Genomic DNA, 20,515 nt, shown 5'->3' on the forward strand with positions numbered 1-20,515 from the left:
CTAGTGCTTTTTACTGAGTCTACAATAAAGAAATATTTGTTGCATAAATTAATAAAATTTGTATTATCTTTTAGTCTGAAATTGGTTCTCTTATCTATTTTTTTCATTTGGGCTTGAGCCCCCAAATCCAATAACCCTATGTAGACTTTGTTAAACAAGCACCAGACAGCATGGCCTAATAGTGATAACACTGGGTAGAGGAGGTCAGGAAACACAAAGCATAATTATGGTATTTTTTCTAAATGTAAAAGTGAACTTTGGTAAGTCACATAACTTTTCTACACCTTGATTTCTTTATCTATAAAACTAGGAAAAACAATATCTGCTCTCCAAAGAAACAAGGGAGGGGAAGGGAGGAGACATTTACTGGGTGCTTATTATGTGCCAGACACTGAGTTAGGTGTACACACAAGAATCATCTCATGTGACTCTCGTAATAACTTTGTGTTTGTTTTCCAGCTATACAGATGAGGAAACTGAGACTCAAGTAAAGTAACTGGCAGAAAGTTATTCAACTAATAATTGACAAAGTGAAAACACACAGTTCAAGTCAAGCCATTCAACATTTAGTGAGAGCCACTGAGCTGGCATTATGATTGTAGTCAAGGATACGAGATAAACTAAACAGAACTCTTACTATCAAGAAAAGGAAACATATAAACAAATAATGATATGCAAGTACGCATTTAAGATTCCTTCCAACCACATCTGCTGCTTTTAATGAGACTGTGAAAGATCAAGTATGTAAAAGTATGTCACCAAGTCAAAAGGTATATTTTAAGTACCTGTGTCTTATACTGTAGAAACTCCACTAGGAAGAATACTTTAAGTAAATAACTCTTGGTCACTGTCCTCAAGATGCTTACAACCTTACTGAAAATATCAGTGCTTGAAATGGTGGATTTCATTCATCTAGAAAGCTCACTCACATGAAATAATACATTCTATTAAAATAATGAGCAAAATTGATATGAATAATTTTGCTTTTGAGGCTGCTTGACAACTATAACAATGAAGACAAACAGTGTCTTTGCCGTACAATGAATACAGTGTTATCACACATCAGCAGCTAAGGTTTTCTGAATATTATGTCACCTACTTACAATTAATCTCCAGGTTTCATTGGCTTTATAGTAGGAAATATTCTACCACCCATATTCTGGCTTTGGCCATATATTCCTCTATAATTCAAGGCACTTTCTTGTTAAACAATATTTTAACATTTTCATAATGGCTCACACACTTGAAGCAGTAATATTAACTTTTATTCATAAAATCTTCGCTTCTTCCCATGAACTGAAGAACTGAGAATAGTACATATGAAATTAAAATAACAAAATACATAAAGGAAATTTCAAAAGAAAGTCAAGCCAAAAACTAGGACATCATTAACTAGAAATTACAAAGCAAACGAGTTGTAAAAAGATGTTTTATTTTATCTTTCCTTTAGTGCTTTTCTTTAGTATTGTTATGGATCTTTTACAAGCATAATTTTCTGTAATCTCTTGTGTTATTGTTGAAGTGATATTTAAAGCATCCACACATAACCCATAGGCTTAAATTCGGTGGCTGATACTTACGTATTTATTATGTTAAAAATATGTGCATTTTCAGGATGCTTCTCTCTCTGGTGTATCATGAGGATTGAATTGTGTCCCTCCATACAAAATAAGAACTGATTCCTTCTTTGTTCTGTAAGCATTTCAAAAAGAAGACCTCAAAAAACAATACATAGAAACACACCCACCACCACCTTCTAAAAAATAGACTGAAACATGTACACCTCTCTCTTCTGAACAGACAGAATTCCACTTATTAGCACAGTGAGTTCATATTTAATATTTCACAATTGTCCTGCAAAACAAATATGCCCTCTAGGAGTACCTTGAAGTTTCTTCACATATTGACAAAACTTTAAGAAAAGAGGGGTTTACTGTAAGCTCAATACTCTCTACTTTGGTGATTGTTTAGGAAAGTTAATTGCTTATGAAAGGAATCATGAAAGAATGGGGTTAGAATTTTCAGGGACTAAGTGAAGAAAGGTCCCATGAGGGTCATGAGGGTCTCCGTCTCTCCCCAGGACAGCCCTTTGCATGTGGACCTCAGATGCTACCAGGTGGAGTTAGATGTTGTCCCTCTTTGCTCTTAGCCATCTTGCTCTACATTTTATAGGGATGAGAAATCAAATAGGAAAAAAAGCCTGGGACCCAGTTTCTCTTTATTGAAATTCATAGGGATTACCCAAAGTGATGCCTGGACGGGTTATGCTAAAAGACAAATTATACAATCTAGATCTTATTTAAAAATCTATTACAAGGCTAAGCACAGTGGCTCACACCTGTAATCCCAGCATTTTGGGAGGCTAAGGCAGGCAGATCACTTGACTCCAGGAGTTCCAGACCAGTCTGGCCAATATGGTGAAACCCCATCTCTACTAAAAATACAAAAATTAGCCAGGCCTGGTGGCTGGCACCTGTAATTCCAGCTCTTCAGGAGGCTGAGCCACAAGAATCACTTGAACCCAGGAGGCAGAGGTTGCAGTGAGCTGAGATCACACCATTGCACTCCACCCTGGGTGACAGAGCAAGACTCCATCTCAAAAAAAAAAATCTATTGCAAGTTTCAAAAAGTAAAATTTTAATCCATTTATATTTTAAATATGAAATTAACCAGCTAGCTACAGTTCTGGGTCACAAACCCAAGTGGTTGTGCTTTCGGATAATATAATGAAATAATATAATGAAAGTCACACAGCATGAAGAGGTCACATGGTGAAAGGTCTCCCTGCCCTGGCTATCCAGCCACCCTCTTCACTGACAGCCTTCCCCAGAGTAATCACTTTTTCCAGTTTCTTTGTATCATTCTCAAGATATTCTATGCATATACAGGCATAAATGTGTGTATCACTTTTTAAAACACAAAGGGAAACACTACAGTAATATTAATAATAGTTTCAGGCAAAAATCATCAATGGATGCTCAAATTAGTGGATAAGAAAGTACAATGAGTAACAGGATATTTGCATAGTCTCAAATTAACTCACCACAAGACACTTGCTATGTACAGAATTGTGTCCTTCCAAAATTCATACAGTAAATATCTAACCCCCAGCGTGATGATATTTGGAGATAGGGCCTTTGGGAAGCAATTAAGTTTGGATGAGGTTATAAAGGTGAGGCACTTATGATGGGGTGAATGTCCTGATAAGAAGAGGCAGCAGAGAGTGGGGGTGGAGCCAAGATGGCCGAATAGGAACAGCTCCGGTCTCCAGCTCCCAGCCCGAGCGACACAGAAGACTGGTGATTTCTGCATTTCTGCTTGAGAAACTCTACAAGCCAGAAGAGAGTGGGGGCCGATATTCAACATTCTTAAAGAAAAGAATTTTCAACCCAGAATTTCATATCCAGCCAAACTAAGCTTCATAAGTGAAGGAGAAATAAAATACTTTACAGACAAGCAAACGCTGAGTGATTTTGTCACCACCAGGCCTGCCCTAAAAGAGCTCCTGAAGGAAGCACTAAACATGGAAAGGAACAACCGGTACCAGCCCCTGCAAAAACATGCCAAATTGTAAAGACCATCGAGGCTAGGAGGAAACTGCATCAACTAATGAGCAAAATAACCAACTAACATCATAATGACAGGATCAGATTCACACATAACAATATTAACGTTAAATGTAAATGGGCTAAATGCTCCAATTAAAAGACACAGACTGGCAAACTGGATAAGGAGTCAGGACCCATCAGTGTGCTGTATTCAGGAAACCCATCTCACGTGCAGAGACACACATAGACTCAAAATAAAGGGATGGAGGAAGATCTATCAAGCAAATGGAAAACAAAAAAAGGCAGGGGTTGCAATCCTAGTCTCTGATAAAATAGACTTTAAACCAACAAAGATCAAAAGAGACAAAGAAGGCCATTACATAATGGTAAAGGGATCAATTCAACAAGAAGAGCTAACTATCCTAAATATATATGCACCCAACACAGGAGCACCCAGATTCATAAAGCAAGTCCTGAGTGACCTACAAAGGGACTTAAACTCCCACACAATAATAATGGGAGATTTTAACACCCCACTGTCAACATTAGACAGATCATCGAGACAGAAAGTTAACAAGGATATCCAGGAATTGAACTCAGCTCTAAACAAAGTGGACCTAATAGACATCGACAGAACTCTCCACCCCAAATCAACAGAATATACATTTTTTTCAGCACCACACCACACCTATTCCAAAATTGACCACATAGTTGGAAGTAAAGCTCTCCTCAGCAAATGTAAAAGAACAGAAATTATAACAAACTGTGTCTCAGACCACAGTGCAATCAAACTAGAACTCAGGATTAAAAAACTCACTCAAAACCGCTCAACTACATGGAAACTGAACAACCTGCTCCTGAATGACTATTGGGTACATAATGAAATGAAGGCAGAAATAAAGATGTTCTTTGAAACCAACGAGAACAAAGACACAACATACCAGAATCTCTGGGACACATTCAAAGCAGTGTGTAGAGGGAAATTTATAGCACTAAATGCCCACAAGAGAAAGCAGGAAAGATCCAAAATTGACACCCTAACATCACAATTAAAAGAACTAGAAAAGCAAGAGCAAACACATTCAAAAGCTAGCAGAAGGCTAGAAATAACTAAAATCAGAGCAGAACTGAAGGAAATAGAGACACAAAAAACCCTTCAAAAAATTAATGAATCCAGGAGCTGGTTTTTTGAGAAGATCAACAAAATTGATAGACCGCTAGCAAGACTAATAAAGAAGAAAAGAGAGAAGAATCAAATAGATGCAATAAAAAATGAAAAAGGGGATATCACCACCGATCCCACAGAAATACAATCTACCATCAGAGAATACTACAAACACCTCTATGCAAATAAACTAGAAAATCTAGAAGAGATGGATAAATTCCTCGACAAATACACCCTCCCAAGACTAAATCAGGAAGAAGTCGAATCTCTGAATAGACCAATAACAGGTTCTGAAATTGTGGCAATAATCAATAGCTTACCAACCAAAAAGAGTCCAGGACCTGATGGATTCACAGCTGAATTCTACCAGAGGCACGAGGAGGAACTGGTACCATTCCTTCTGAAACTATTCCAATCGATAGAAAAAGAGGGAATCCTCCCTCACACATTTTATGAAGCCAGCATCATCCTGATACCAAAGCCAGGCAGAGACACAACCAAAAAAGAGAATTTTAGACCAATATCCTTGATGAACATTGATGCAAAAATCCTCAATAAAATACTGGCAAACCAAATCCAGCAGCACATCAAAAAGCTTATACACCATGATCAAGTGGGCTTCATCCCTGGGATGCAAGGCTGGTTCAACGTACGCAAATCAATAAATGTAATCCAGCATATAAACAGAACCAAAGACAAAAACCACATGATTATCTCAATAGATGCAGAAAAGGCCTTTGATAAAATTCAACAACCCTTCATGCTAAAAACTCTCAATAAATTAGGTATTGATGGGACATATCTCAAAATAATAAGAGCTATATATGACAAACCCACAGCCAATATCATACTGAATGGGCAAAAACTGGAAGCATTCCCTCTGAAAACTGGCACAAGACAGGGATGCCCTCTCTCACCACTCCTATTCAACATAGTGCTCGAAGTTCTGGCCAGAGCAATCAGGCAGGAGAAGGAAATAAAGGGTATTCAATTAGGAAAAGAGGAAGTCAAACTGTCCCTGTTTGCAGATGACATGATCGTATATCTAGAAAATCCCATTGTCTCAGCCCAAAATCTCCTTAAGCTGATTAGCAACTTCAGCAAAGTCTCAGGATACAAAATCAATGTACAAAAATCACAAGCATTCTTCTACACCAATCACAGACAAACAGAGAGCCAAATCATGAGTGAACTCCCATTCACAATTGCTTCAAAGAGAATAAAATACCTAGGAATCCAACTTACAAGAGATGTGAAGGACCTCTTCAAGGAGAACTACAAACCACTGCTCAATGAAATAAAAGAGGATACAAACAATGGAAGAACATTCCATGCTCATGGGTTGGAAGAATCAATATCGTGAAAATGGCCATACTGCCCAAAGTAATTTATAGATTCAATGCCATCCCCACCAAGCTACCAATGACTTTCTTCACAGAATTGGAAAAAACTACTTTAAAGTTCATATGGAACCAAAAAAGAGCCCGCATCGCCAAGTCAATCCTAAGCCAAAAGAACAAAGCTGAAGGCATCACGCTACCTGACTTCAAACTATACTACAAGGCTACAGTAACCAAAACAGCATGGTACTGGTACCACAACAGAGATATAGATCAATGGAACAGAACAGAGCCCTCAGAAATGATGCCACATATCTACAACTATCTGATCTTTGACAAACCTGACAAAAACAAGAAATGGGGAAAGGATTCCCTATTTAATAAATGGTGCTGGGAAAACTGGCTAGCCATATGTAGAAAGCTGAAACTGGATCCCTTCCTTACACCTTATACAAAAATTAATTCAAGATGGATTAAAGACTTAAATGTTAGACCTAAAACCATTAAAATCCTACAAGAAAACCTAGGCAATACCATTCAGGACATAGGCGTGGGCAAGGACTTCATGTCTAAAACACCAAAAGCAATGGCAACAAAAGCCAAAATTGACAAATGGGATCTAATTAAACTAAAGAGCTTCTGCACAGCAAAAGAAACTACCATCAGAGTGAACAGGCAACCTACAGAATGGGAGAAAATTTTTGCAACCTACTCATCTGACAAAGGGCTAATATCCAGAATCTACAATGAACTCAAACAAATTTACAAGAAAAAAACAAACAACCCCATCAAAAGGTGGGCAAAGGACATGAACAGACACTTCTCAAAAGAAGACATTTATGCAGCCAAAAAACACATGAAGAAATGCTCATCATCACTGGCCATCAGAGAAATGCAAATCAAAACCACAGTGAGATACCATCTCACACCAGTTAGAATGGCCATCATTAAAAAAACAGGAAACAACAGGTGCTGGAGAGGATGTGGAGAAATAGGAACACTTTTACACTGTTGGTGGGACTGTAAACTAGTTCAACCATTGTGGAAGTCAGTGTGGCAATTCCTCAGGGATCTAGAACTAGAAATGCCATTTGACCCAGCCATCCCATTACTGGGTATATACCCAAAGGACTATAAATCATGCTGCTATAAAGACACATGCACACGTATGTTTATTGCGGCACTATTCACAATAGCAAAGAGTTGGAACCAACCCAAATGTCCAACAACGATAGACTGGATTAAGAAAATGTGGCACATATACACCATGGAATACTATGCAGCCATAAAAAATGATGAGTTCGTGTCCTTTGTAGGGACGTGGATGAAACTGGAAAACATCATTCTCAGTAAACTATCGCAAGGACAAAAAACCAAACACCGCATGTTCTCACTCATAGGTGGGAATTGAACAATGAGAACTCATGGACACAGGAAGGGGAACATCACATTCCGGGGACTGTTGTGGGGTGGGGGGAGGGGGGAGGGACAGCATTAGGAGATATACCTAATGCTAAATGACCAGTTAATGGGTGCAGGAAATCAACATGGCACATGGATACATATGTAACAAACTTGCACATTGTGCACATGTACCCTAAAACCTAAAGTATAATAATAAAAAAATTAAAAAAATAAAAAAATAAAAAAAAAAGAAGAGACAGTAGAGAGCTTGCTTTCCTTCTCTCTCCACCATGTGAGGACAGAGCAAGAAGGCTGCTGTCTGCAAGCCAGGAAGAGAGCCCTCACCAGAAACCAAACCCTTCTGGATATCCTGCTGGACCCTGCTGGATCTTGGTATTGGACTTACAGCCTCCAGAACTATGAGAAAACAGATTTTTGTTGTTTAAGCCACCTCATTTATAGTATTTTGATATGACAGCCCAAGCTGGCAAATTACAAAAGAAAAATAAAATAACTTGACAATGGAGAACGCTGGCGGATACCACCTTAACCAAGTGTTCAAGTTAACATCTCCAGCAACAAGGCACATCAACATCATGTGCCTCCTGATGTGCACCTGAAGAGCTAACATCACTTCTGTGGTATTCTTGCCAAAAAAAATATCAAGACCTGTATCTAACCATAAGGAAACCTTAGACAGTCCCATTTTACAAAATATCTGATGAATAGTCTTCGAACGTGTCAAGATCATGAAAGGAGAAGAAAGATGATGAACTGGAGGAGCTATCCTGTTTAAAGTACACTGAAGGGCATTAGTGGAGCAATTGAAAAAAATTTTGAAAAAAAATCTAAAAAGGTCTGTGGATTAGCTCATGTGATTTCATCAATGTTAATTTCCTAGTTATGTAACTTTTTATAAGTATAAAGTTATTTTTAAAAGAAAAGTAAATTTTAAAAATTAAAAACAAGTGGTTGTGTTCTGTGTATACTATTTTCCATCTTTCATTTCTCCTCTAAACTATGTCATAAGCATCATTCCATATCAGTATAGATACTGCATTTTTAATGATTGTGAAATGTTCCACTGTATGGATTTGTCTTTAATCAGTTCCCTATTAATGAATACTTTCAGCTATTTCCTAGCTTTTGCTATTACAGTGTTGCAGTTAACATTCTTTTCAATAAGACTTTTTTTGAACATGGTAAAGCCACTCTAAATGCACAATATATCAGTGTTTCTCTTCCTTTAAGACAGAGGTTCCCCAACTTTTTTGGCACCAGGAACTAGTTTTGTGGAAGACAATTTTTCTACAGATGTGGGTAACCAGGGAATGGTTTCGGGATGAAACTGTTCCAACCAAGCATTAGATTTTCATAAGGAGCTCACAACCTAGATCCCTCACATGCACAACCTAGATCCCTTACAATAGGAGTCACGCGCCTATGACAATCTAATGCCACAGCTGATCTGACAGGAGACGGAGCTCAGGCGGTAATGTTTGCTTGCCGGCTGCTCACCTCCTACTGTGCAGCCTGGTTCCTAACAGGCCACAAACCAGTACCTGTGTGCCGCCTGCGGTTTGGGGACCCCTGCTGTAAGACTTAGAATTCATGCCAAGCAAGTGTTCAGGACAGAATAACACATGTGGCCAAGCTCTTCATCAAAGCCAGATTTATTTTTTGATATTATAAATTCTTAATGTTGTGGTTAAAATGAACCAGTTTTTAAGATTGTCTTATCCATTGAACATATATTCCTTGGCTTTTTACTTCTCTTCTAAATTATTTAATTTCAGGGTAGAAAAAGGGAAATTATCACAAATGTTACTAGTTAAAGCATTTTTTTAAAAAAAAAAAACAGATGAAATTAATCCTAAATTTAAAATTCTAATGCACCTGCCTTCTCTGGTAATTAAGACTCTAACTAAATCTTTAGTGTGCAAATCAGCTGTTTTAATGATCTGAATCCTAAGGCATGTGCAAGAGTTTAAGATAAATTTAATAGGCCAGGCGCAGTGGCTCACCCCTGTAATTCCAGCACTTTAGGAGGCCGAGGCAGGTGGATCACCTGAGGTCAGGAGTTCAAGACCACCCTGGCCAACACAGTGAAACCCTGTCTCTACTATAAATACAAAAAATCAGCCAGGCATGGTGGCACGCACCTATAGTCCCAGCTACTTGGGAGGCTGAGATGGGAGAATTGCTTGAATCTGGGAGGCAGAGGCTGCAGTGAGCCAAGATCGCACCACTGCACTCCAGTCTGCGAGACAGAGTGAGACTCTGTCTGAAAAAAAAAAAAAAGATTAACTTAATAGGTAAAAAGATATAAAACCCTAAATATTGTAATAAAATGCTAAAATGCACTTATGTACAAGAAATATTGTATCAATAATCAGAAAACTCCGAACACATTATCCCTCTTTTCTTCTCTCTGCACTGCAAACATAACCTTGCTTACTCTCCATTTACCACCTTAACTTACTTCAGCAAGTGGTCACACAAGGCATTCTGATCCCAAGTTCATACTTAAGGAAAGAGGAGAGATATTTTGAACTTGTTCTTTCCCTTTTAAAGTCTCCCACATTTTTTTTATCATTGAAACAGCATCTATCAAGCACTATGCCGGGTATTTCACAAAGCTAATGAACACTTCCCATCCACTTTTTAGCTTATAACAACAAACCAAGAGCAAATATAATATAGCAAACCAATAAACATGTGGGTTTTCTGCTGAAGGTAAAGTAAATAGAACACTGAATGACGTGGAAGGACTGTTATTAGGGGTCCTTTATTTTTTCAGGAAGGTCTTCATGGAAATTTCAAGATATTAGGAGTCATTTGAGGAAAAGGTTAGGAAGCCGTATTAATTTCCTCTGGCTGTTGTAACAAAGTATTACAAATAATAATAATTTGGTGGTTTGAAAACAATTGCAACTTATTCTCTTGAAACCAGAAGTCCAAAATCAGTATCACTAGACCCAAATCTCCCTTATGGCATCCCAGAGGCTCTAGGGGAGAATCTGTTCCTGCCTCTTCTAGCATCTGGTAGCTGCCAGCTTTCCTTGGTTTGTGGCTGCAAGCCAATATCTGCCTCCATGTTCACACTGACTTCTCTTCTATTTGTGTCAAATCTTCTTGTCTCTCTCTTATAAGGACACTTGTGACTGGATTTGGGGCCCACCCACATAATCTGGAATAATCTCCCCATCTTAAAAATCTCTTACTAAATCACATCTGCAATGACCTTTCTTCCATTTGTGGTAACAATGACAGGTCCCAGAGATTAGGATCTGATATCTTTGGGGACTATTAATAAACCTACTCCAGAGTTCCTTCCCTTTTGTGGGGAGCAGTGTTCTAGGAAGTTTGAAGTCAAAGTAAGGGAAGTCAGTCGGCGCAGTGGCTCATGCCTGTAATCCTAACACTTTGGGAGGCAGAGGTGGTTGGATCACCTGAGGTCAGGAGTTTGAGACCAGCCTGGCCAACATGGTGAAACCCCATCTCTACTACAAATACAAAAATTAGCCAGGCGTGATGGCAGGCAGCTGTAATCCCAGCTGCTCAGGAGGCTGAGGCAGGAGGATCACTGGAACTGGGAAGCAGAGGCTGCAGTGAGCCGAGATCGTGCCACTGGATTCCAGCCTGGGCATCAGAGCGGGGCTTCATCTCAGAAACGAACAAATGAACAAAAAACAAAGTAGGGGAAGTAGAGGTTCTCACCAACACAGGAATAAAGAGTTTGAGTTTGTGTTGCTTTTGTTGTTTATCAGAGTATCTAGCTGAAGCCTTGAAGGAGAAAGTACTGACTGAGATAAAATTTAATTTTATCAGGGGTTCTGGAGAAAGGTGTGGTCACCAAAGCCCAGAGATCACAGATCCCAGACTCATCAAGACTGTGGGCTGAGAACCAACAGTACTTTCACCTACTCATTACTTTCCTAGGGTCTACCCTGACACCAGACCATCTTAGCCTCCCACCAGCACCCCCAGGACTCACACATACTCCAGAGACAGCCACAGCAACACCCCCACCCTCGCCCACTCCCAGTGCTCCTTACTGGATGGCCTTCTCCTTTCACAACTCTGTTTGCATTCCATTTCATTCTACTCTTTCCACCAGATGGTCTGCTTATTCTTATTATAGCTAAAAAGAATTCAGCCAGATTAAAATAAATCCTCTATGGTCATCACCTAAGTGTTCATTTAAGCCCAATGCTTGTCTCAATACCAATTATTCTATTTATGGTCTTAGTACAATGTCTTGGGGGTGACAGGGGTGAATGGGATGACAAACTGCATGTTTTCTTCATACCCTTTGAATGAAACTAAGGAGACTAAGCAATTTTTCAGGGGACTAATGATTTTAAGTTCTTTTTACTATAACTCGGGTGCTAGATAATATCCTCCACATGACAGCCTGAGAACAGCAGCCACCAATCCTGGTTATAAGGGACTTATTGCTCTCTAGGAAACACAAAGGGCCTGTTCCAGGAGATGTTTCAGAGGAGAACTTATGTGTGGCTTTGGCTTCTTGCCTACGGTGCACTCCAGCATGGTGCCCAATCCTTGGGTTCCGTATCAGATCACCTAGGTTCAAACCCCTACTCCAACACTCATCATTCTTATGAATTGCTTCACAGAGTTTGCTTTGACGGTTCAATGAGATAACGCATGTTTCATGTGTCAATTTGGCAAGGCTACAGTCTCCAGTTATTCAACCAAACATTAATCACAGTGCTGCTGTGAGAGTATTTTGTAGATGTGCTTAAAGTACATAAACCTGACTATAAGTAAGGGAGGTTATCCTCAATAATCTGAGTGGGTCTGATTCAATCGGTGAAAGGCCTTAAAAACCAAATTGCAGCTTCCCAGAGGAAGAAGAAATTCTGTCTGTGGCTGGTAGCCTCAGCCCATGCCCTAGGGTTCCAGCCTGCCCTTCCTAACAGCCTGGCCTACAGAGCCCCCACAATCACATAAGCCAATTCCTCTCAATAAATGTCTTTATATATGTCCTGCTGGTCTTGTGTCTCTGGTTGAACCTTGACTAACACAAGACATAAAATGTGCAGAACAGACACTGACACAGTGCTCAGAAGGCTTTTGCTCCTATTTTTGTAGGTGATGGCGGTGGTAGTGGTAATAGTGATGGTGGTGTTATATAACATAAACTGGAGTTTTCCTATTCCTATTGGAAATTTTCCAATGTCAGGTATTCTATCCCATTGACCCTATAAGTACATTCTTTCTTGTCAGATCATGTGACTTAATGTTTCATTCAAAAAAATGCAGCCACTAAAAATTCTCCACTTAACAGACAGAACAACTCACATTCCAGCCCATGTCATATGATTTCCACAGCCCAATAATTAAAACATGTCCCAGTAGAAATACGTGCTTTAGACAATCATTAGCTTGGAGAAATTTTTCATCCCTTGAGTATTAGAACAAATTCTACATTTACTTTTTTTTTTTTTTTTTTTTTTTTTTTTTGAGGTGGAGTCTCTGTAGCCAGGCTGGAATGCAGTGGCCCCATCTCAGCTCACTGCAACCTCCATCTCCCAGGTTCAAGCGATTCTCCTGCCTCAGCCTCCCGAGTAGCTGGGACTACAGGTGCACAAGACCATGACCAGCTAATTTTTGTATTTTTAGTAGAGATGGGGTTTCACCATGTTGGCCAGGATGGTCTCAGTCTCTTGACCTTTTGATCCACCTGCCTCAGCCTCCCAAAGTGCTGGGATTACAGGTGTGAGCCACTGCACCTGGCCTCTACATTTACATTCAAGTTTCTTTTTTTAAAGCCTAAGAATTATATTATTTCCTTCCACTTGTTCTTGTATTTTCAACATTCTTTCAAATACATTAATTTTCACCTCTTCCTTTCTTCCTCTGCTATTTTCCACTTAACATGGCAGAATTATTTCAACTCCATGAAGCTATCTGCATACAGCAATTAATTTTCTGCTAATAGATTTATTCTATCTGTAACTGACACAAGTTTGTGGCAACAGCCACACAAGCAACTCTTAGACCTGATGACATCACATTTTCCACTGACCTAAATGTCTCGTGCAAATTTGAAGTACAAGATTATTTTCACTCTTTTTTTCTAATAAGTCTCCATTACTTCATGACTACTTTGTCTTCCAGAAGTATGCTTTACTGGTTCATTTGACAGACACTTATCAAGCACCTGCTATGAGCAAAAAGAATGTGTCACCTCTCCTAGTCTCATGGTGTTTTCAACATATATGAGAGATAAACACAAATAACTCTATTAGTTAGAAGATGTTGATAACTGTCATGAGGGTGGTTCAGACAGTGTAACAGTGATTCTGAGAAGTGAAATGTCACATCTGGTTGATTGGGTGATTACATTGAGAATAGCCTAATGACAGCTTCTGAGATAATTCTTAGAATGTCTAGGATTTCAACAGGCTGACAAGGAAGTAAGAACCATTTCCGAGAATGAAAATAGCACATGAGCACTGAAAATGACTCATCTTATACACAAGGAAAGCGGACAAGAATTGGCCAAAGGGCATGCAGCTAGTCAGTCACAATAAGAACCTCTAGCTGGTGGACCTCTAGCTGATGCCAGAAACCTCAAGGAAGCTCATATAACACCTTTCATCTGTAGCTTCTCCACTCCTTCTAGTTTTAGTATGGGATAGAGACCTGAACTTCTGGGCCTTCCATGAAGAGGCCATCAAAATGAATTTCTCATGCTTTATTCCCTTTTAACTCAACCACTCTCAGAAGTCTAAGACCCTATCTTTCATCCACCCATCTCCCTCCAGTCTGGATCACATACTCCTCCATTCATTCCCCCCACCTTCTCTATCCTCTCCTTTACTGAGTCACTGGGGACTCCCAGTTGGTCTTCATCTTCTTTTCGTAATTGAAACCTTTTCCTTCCTATAACCACAAGCAAGGGTTGCTTTTTTCTTTATAACCCATGAACCTAGAGCCTGATTGATGTCTTCCTAGCTCCTAGTACCATTTTCAAAGCTTTCTTTTGCCTCTCCTTCTTTAAAATATCCAGCTCATATCATTCGACCACAATTCACTCACATCTCCCTCCTTGTAGATGGTATATATCAACCTCCTGACCACTCCACCACTCACTGGTGACACTTTTTTCCAGTCCATTACCTTCATGTTTTCACTGCCATCTGTGCCCAGACACCTGCTTGCATGCAAACTCCTTTAATTACTTTCTGCCCCTTCCCTCCTTCTGACTTCCCCAGAAAACCTTCAAACCTGATTAAATTTAACTCTGGCCAAATTCTTGTAACTGAATTTTGCTAAAGAAAACCATTCAATGCCACTAAATAGTTTCACCATAAATTCATGACTCAGAGTCATGAATGGATACCTGACACTTCCCCAGCGTGCTTATTTTCCAGCTCTCATACACAGCTATTTTATTCTTTCTCTTCCTCAGACATCTCTGTCTCATCCCAGATGTTGACCTTACCTCCTATTTTCCTGAGAAATTAGAAGCAATTTAAGTGGAGTTACCTTATCTTCTCATCACCAAATCTATATATCTCCTTTCTTCTGTGCCTCTGCTTTCTACATTCTTTCCTGCAGTTACTAAGGTAGATGTGTCCTTTCTTCCAAAAAAGCCCACCTACTCCACTTGGATCTCTGAATCCATGTTCTCCCACTACTTTGCAAAATACCCCCTCTCTCCTATATCACCGTATTTCTCCCATACTTCTGAATCAGTTGCATCAGATCTAGTTTCTCTATTTATAAAAATCACCCTCCCTTGACCCAAGATACTCTCTAATTATTACCCCATTTCTTTCCTTCTCTTTATAGCAAACACCTCAAAAGAATAACTCTATCTCCTGTCTCCACTTTCATACCTCCCAGTCTCATCTCAACCACTCCAATCAAGCTTCCATGTTCTTGTGGAGTTCACCAATGACCTCCACGCTACCAAATTCAATGGGCACATCCTGTGCCTTCATCATGCTGAACTTCTTAGCAACATTTAGTGTTACTGACCACTCCTTAACTTTCTGAAACACTTTTCTCTCCCCAGAAGAGTGTCACCCCACTGTCCTAATTTTCCTCTTACCTCACTGGTCTTTCACTCTTCAACTCCTCTTTACTACCTATCTCTGAACTTTGGAACAGTCTTGGATTCTCTTCTTTTTCTCTACTTACATTTGTTTCCCAGGTGACCTCATCTGAGTCTCTGGTTCCAGTCACTTCCACCATCAGAGTACAGATCCTTGGCCAGGCCTCATATGCTTAAAGGGAGAAGCAAGGATGAGCCCAGATGGAAATTAGGCTGCACTCAACCAAGTGTACTCCCCACCAAAACTAGACGGGGTTCCCAAGGTCACATCCTGAGGCTCATTCACATACTCGTTTCTCCCTATGCAGTGGTCTTTTCTCAGGACGGGGCATCACACAGACTTATCCAGAGCCATCCTTTGCATTGAACTTCCATGGTCCCCACTCTGAAGCTGGGAAATCCCTCCTTCTTCCTCTCCCAAGTCTGCTTCCTGTCACAGAATGAGTGAACTCCTTTCAGAGTGCAGTCCCCACAACCACCTCTTGTTTACACAGACCTCCTGATTCTGCATCCAAGATTTTTTTACACTGTCAGATCCTTACTTATACATTAAATTCCATTTTATGCTACCCTGTATATACGTTGTTTGCATGAAATTCTTACCCTCTACAACAAACCACCTTCCAAAAAATAATTGACCATTCATTCCTATGTGGCCCCATAAAATACTAGCAGGGAATGCAACGTGGCACAGAGAAATTTATTTTTCCAAACAGGTAAAACAAAAAGCTTGGTTTAACAATAATAAGTACTTTATACTTGTGCATACAAACAACACCAAAAAATCATATTACTTTATTCTTGTTTTCCTTTGCAATAGTCCATTACTATGTCATATTTCAAAACAAAAGCTAGCTTCCATAGGAAGGGAAAACAGATTAAGTAATACAATGAAGAAAGGAGTAATGTGTGTAAGGTTTGAATGTGAAATCTTACGTAGCTTTTCCAAAAATACCAATTTGGCTGGCACTTTACTATCTTTAATCCTGAGCATGAAATTTAAACTTCTGTGGAGATAAAACTATATTACCTATGAACAAAACAAGCAGAACAGTGATCCCTTCCTGATTGAACTGAGGATGAATTTCTCTTGCAACACTTTTCACATTTGAGTAATGTAACTTTTTCTCTAGCCATTTTAAAATAGATTAGATTTGAAGCTCTCAAGGAGTCAAGTGACAACTAAACTAAAATAGGGTAGGAAGAAAGGTCTGATTTCACGTTCCTCAAAGCATATTCCACTGGCAATTAGTGCATTGGATAGTAATAATGTTTATGACAAAGCCTATACTACTTTTGTTTGGGTTATGAATTATTTATTTATGACCTTTAATGAAAACCAGACACTGCCTCATTACTGTCGCATCCAAGAAGTTTGTCTTGCAATGAATTCTGGCAATATCTATTTTTCCCCCATTAGAGTACTATGCATTTTAAAAATTAGAAGTGATATGATTAGGTCATCTGTTCAGGTCAATGTTTCTAGGACTATAAATTTATGGCTAGTAGGTGCCAATTCATGTTATTAGAAACTTGGAGACTATATAAGAAAGAAGTACTAGAGCAGTCAGATTCCTGAGTCTTACTGACCATCATTAAATTAGGAACATAGGAAGGGGCCACAAAACAGCTGTGTTCCAACCTTGAGTGCCTTAAGAGCTCAGGACAGGTAGACATGTATTATTAAATACCGTATCCATTTCCTATTTGATCTTTGTGTTCAAGGAATATTCTTGAGCTAATGGTTCAATCAGATAGTGCACTATGATAAGGGCAGGAATGAGCTTGGGTGGCATACACGTTTGGAGTCAGGCGGATCTATATTTTTATCTCAACTCCACCTTAGACCTTAAGTGACTTCGGGCAAATGGAATAATCTCGTAGCTTCAATTTGTCTTTCTGAAAATCAGAAGGCTAATACATAACCTCAGTACACCTGTAGTTTGGATTTCATGATGTAAATGTATGTACAGTGCCTGGTTTCTCTCTTTTTTTCTTTTTTAGCCTGGAACTCCTTCCTGCCAGTCCTACGGGTTGGTCCCTGGGCACAGTAAGCAGAACTGAGGTCATACAGGTTCAGCCTTTGACCTCCAGCAGATTGGGCCCAAGGGAACAGCAGGTACAAAAATCCAAGTGCTGCCACTTCAGGTGTGGCCAGTGCTCAGCCAGGCTGCAGCAGGTGGATGGGGCACCATGGTTCTCTTTTGGTGAAGGGTTCACCATGGTAGTGTTTCTTCTCAGGCAGCTGCTATGACCATTTGATGATTGTAGCCAGGAACTGCTGCACCCACCACTGCATCAGGCCAATGGGCACAAAGCTGTGCAGCAGGGGCTAGGGGCCTTCTCCATGTACTGCATAGGCCTTGGCTCACTCTCCTGGCTGGGCCACCATCTGGCTGCAGTTCCACCTGCTGCCAGGCTTCAGACACCAAGTGAACATTCTCCCCATGGGTACAGTGCCTGGCTTCTAATAAGTGTTAGTTCCCTTCCCTTGAACAATTTTACATCAGGAATCAGTGGTAGATACCATCATATCACAACTGCTCACTGATTCTCTTAGGTATTCAGTAGAGTATTGGCCTATTTGTTACCTCTTTAGAGACAAAAAGATTTCTAGGGCTTTAGAACTCAATAATAAGCCAATCTCCATCTAATGACCCATTTCACGGATAGAACTCACGGCTCACAAATGGTTTTGTTAACTAAGATAATAAAAATATTAAAGCCTTTCTGTAACAAAGTAATGCTTGTGGGCCCAGCTACATTTTTTTAATTAGATGTAGATTTCTAACACTCATTGAGTTCACTAATGCATATGTTCCAGAACAAAGGCAGGGGATTTTTTTATTATTATTAATACAGAATAGACAAGACTAAGAGTATACACAACAACAATATTTCTGTGGGGGCTGAAGTTTGTCAAATTTATTAAAAGGTTAAAAGTGCTCTATGCTCTAGACTCAACAAATAATATATTCCAAGGAAATAATCATGGTTGTGCACAAAATTTTACCTATAAAAGTGTTCAAAATGCTACATTTGTAATAATAATAAAAATCTGAAAACTAGTGCTCCAAAATAGAGGATTACTAATTAATTATGTTATATCCGTACGACAGAGCTGTACACAGCCATCAAAATGATGTGGAATAGCGGCAGAGTGTTATAGACTATTGCTGTAGAATAGATATTGTAGAAATATGTTAATAGTTAGTTAAGTGAAAACAAGCTATAAAACGCTATTAATAGCATTCTTCCATAAAGAAAGAGAAGGAAGAGAAGGAAGGAAAGAAGGAAGGAAGGAAGGGAGGGAGGGAGAGGGAAGAGGGGGAAGAAAAAAACCAATATTAATAGTAGTTTACTCTGGACAGTAGAAATTTGGGTGTTTGTTTTTAATTTGCTTTTCTTTTTATAATTATCTGTTTCTTACAATGTATTGTAATTATGTATTCAATTATGCATAAGTATGGTAATTTTGAGCTAGTTTTAAAGAAATAAATTGTCCAAATATCCCAATCAGTGAAAACATCATGGAGAAAAAGAATAACAGGCCAGGCGATGTTGTTCACACCTGTAATCCCAACACTTTGGAAAGCCGAGGTGGGAGGATCACTTGAGCTCAGGAGTTCAAGACCAGCCTAGGCAACACAGTGAGACCTCATCTCTACAAAAAAATTTAAAAATTAGCCAGGCGGGGTGGTGTGTGCCTGTAGTCCCAGCTATTCCTTAGGAGGGTGAGGCAAGAGGATTGCTTGAGTCAGGGAGCTGGAGGCCACAGTGAGCCATGTTCACACCACTGCACTCCAGCCTGGGTAACAAAGTAAGACTCTGTCTCAAAAAAAAAAAAAAAAGAATAACAGAAGGGGAGGAAGGATGAGAACCTGAGTACCTGTAAAATATAGACTACTCCCTGACAAATGTCTAGAGAAAATTTTTAAACATGTTTTGTGAAAATTGGACATTAGTTAATAATAATTACATAATAATATAATTTTTTGCATGTGGGGTTTTCCCGTGAAAACCAGAAAATCTAGTATATAAATTCTAAAAGAGCTGTAACATTATTATAATAATATTGATAACAAATATTTTACTGTTCATAAAGTGATTTCAAACTAACTTCACTGCCTTTATTAAGTGACTGCTATGTTGATCAAAAACGCTAGACACCATGTAAATAGATTTCTGCAAAGCATGTGGAGTTTCTCATAATATTCATTGCAGAAGATGGTGAAAGTAAACATAAGTGGATTATAAATTTGCTGAACAATTGAAACACTCAGGAGATTCAAACACTTATGTATTTAACAACTGCTCACATAGAGTTTCCTACATGCCAGACACTGTTTCAGAAATATTAGAGGATTCAGAAATATTAAATTACTTCATTCTCACAACAGTCATAGGAGAGAGGAGATGACAAAACCCTATTATAACTTCCTTTCTACAGAGGGCAGGTTAGGTAACTTGACAAAGGTCAGAGGGCTAGCAAAGGGCACAGCCAGGATTAAAGCCCAGGCAGCCTGTTTTCAGAGATGGTGCCCCTAACCACCACACTATCATGAACAACATCTTCACAGTACATAGGCCATGATTATGCACTTAATGAATTTTACAAGTCAAATTTTAAATCTTAAATTCACAGAAAATATAACATGTTATATAAATACAGAATGAGAGAGACAGACTTATATAAAAAAAGTTTGGATTTATTTCAGGTCCAAAATAATAATAATATAGTAGCTAAGAAAACTAATTAATAAATTTCCAGACTTCATTAATAGGGAAGAAGTAAGGGAGAGGAATGGAAGAAAAAAGAACTAGGTTTATTGATTGCCTGCTGTGTATCAGATCATTCATACATAATATTTATTTTTCCTTAAAATTCTTGGAAGTAGGTAATTGTGGTAGATTAAATGCATTATCGGCTTCAATGTCCTCCCTTTGTTCACATCCATTACAACGT

General features: G+C 39.1%; 1 non-coding gene across 1 annotated transcript; it reads right to left on the bottom strand.

Moving 5' to 3' along the window:
* Positions 1 to 19,551: 19,551 nt before the first annotated feature.
* On the bottom strand, positions 19,552 to 19,613 carry LOC115836803. The gene has a single exon (XR_004031816.1). It is a non-coding gene; the product is annotated as a U7 small nuclear RNA (small nuclear RNA).
* Positions 19,614 to 20,515: the final 902 nt, after the last annotated feature.

Source organism: Nomascus leucogenys, chromosome 9 (assembly GCF_006542625.1).
Source record: "Nomascus leucogenys isolate Asia chromosome 9, Asia_NLE_v1, whole genome shotgun sequence".
NCBI classification, from domain to species: Eukaryota; Metazoa; Chordata; class Mammalia; order Primates; family Hylobatidae; genus Nomascus; species Nomascus leucogenys.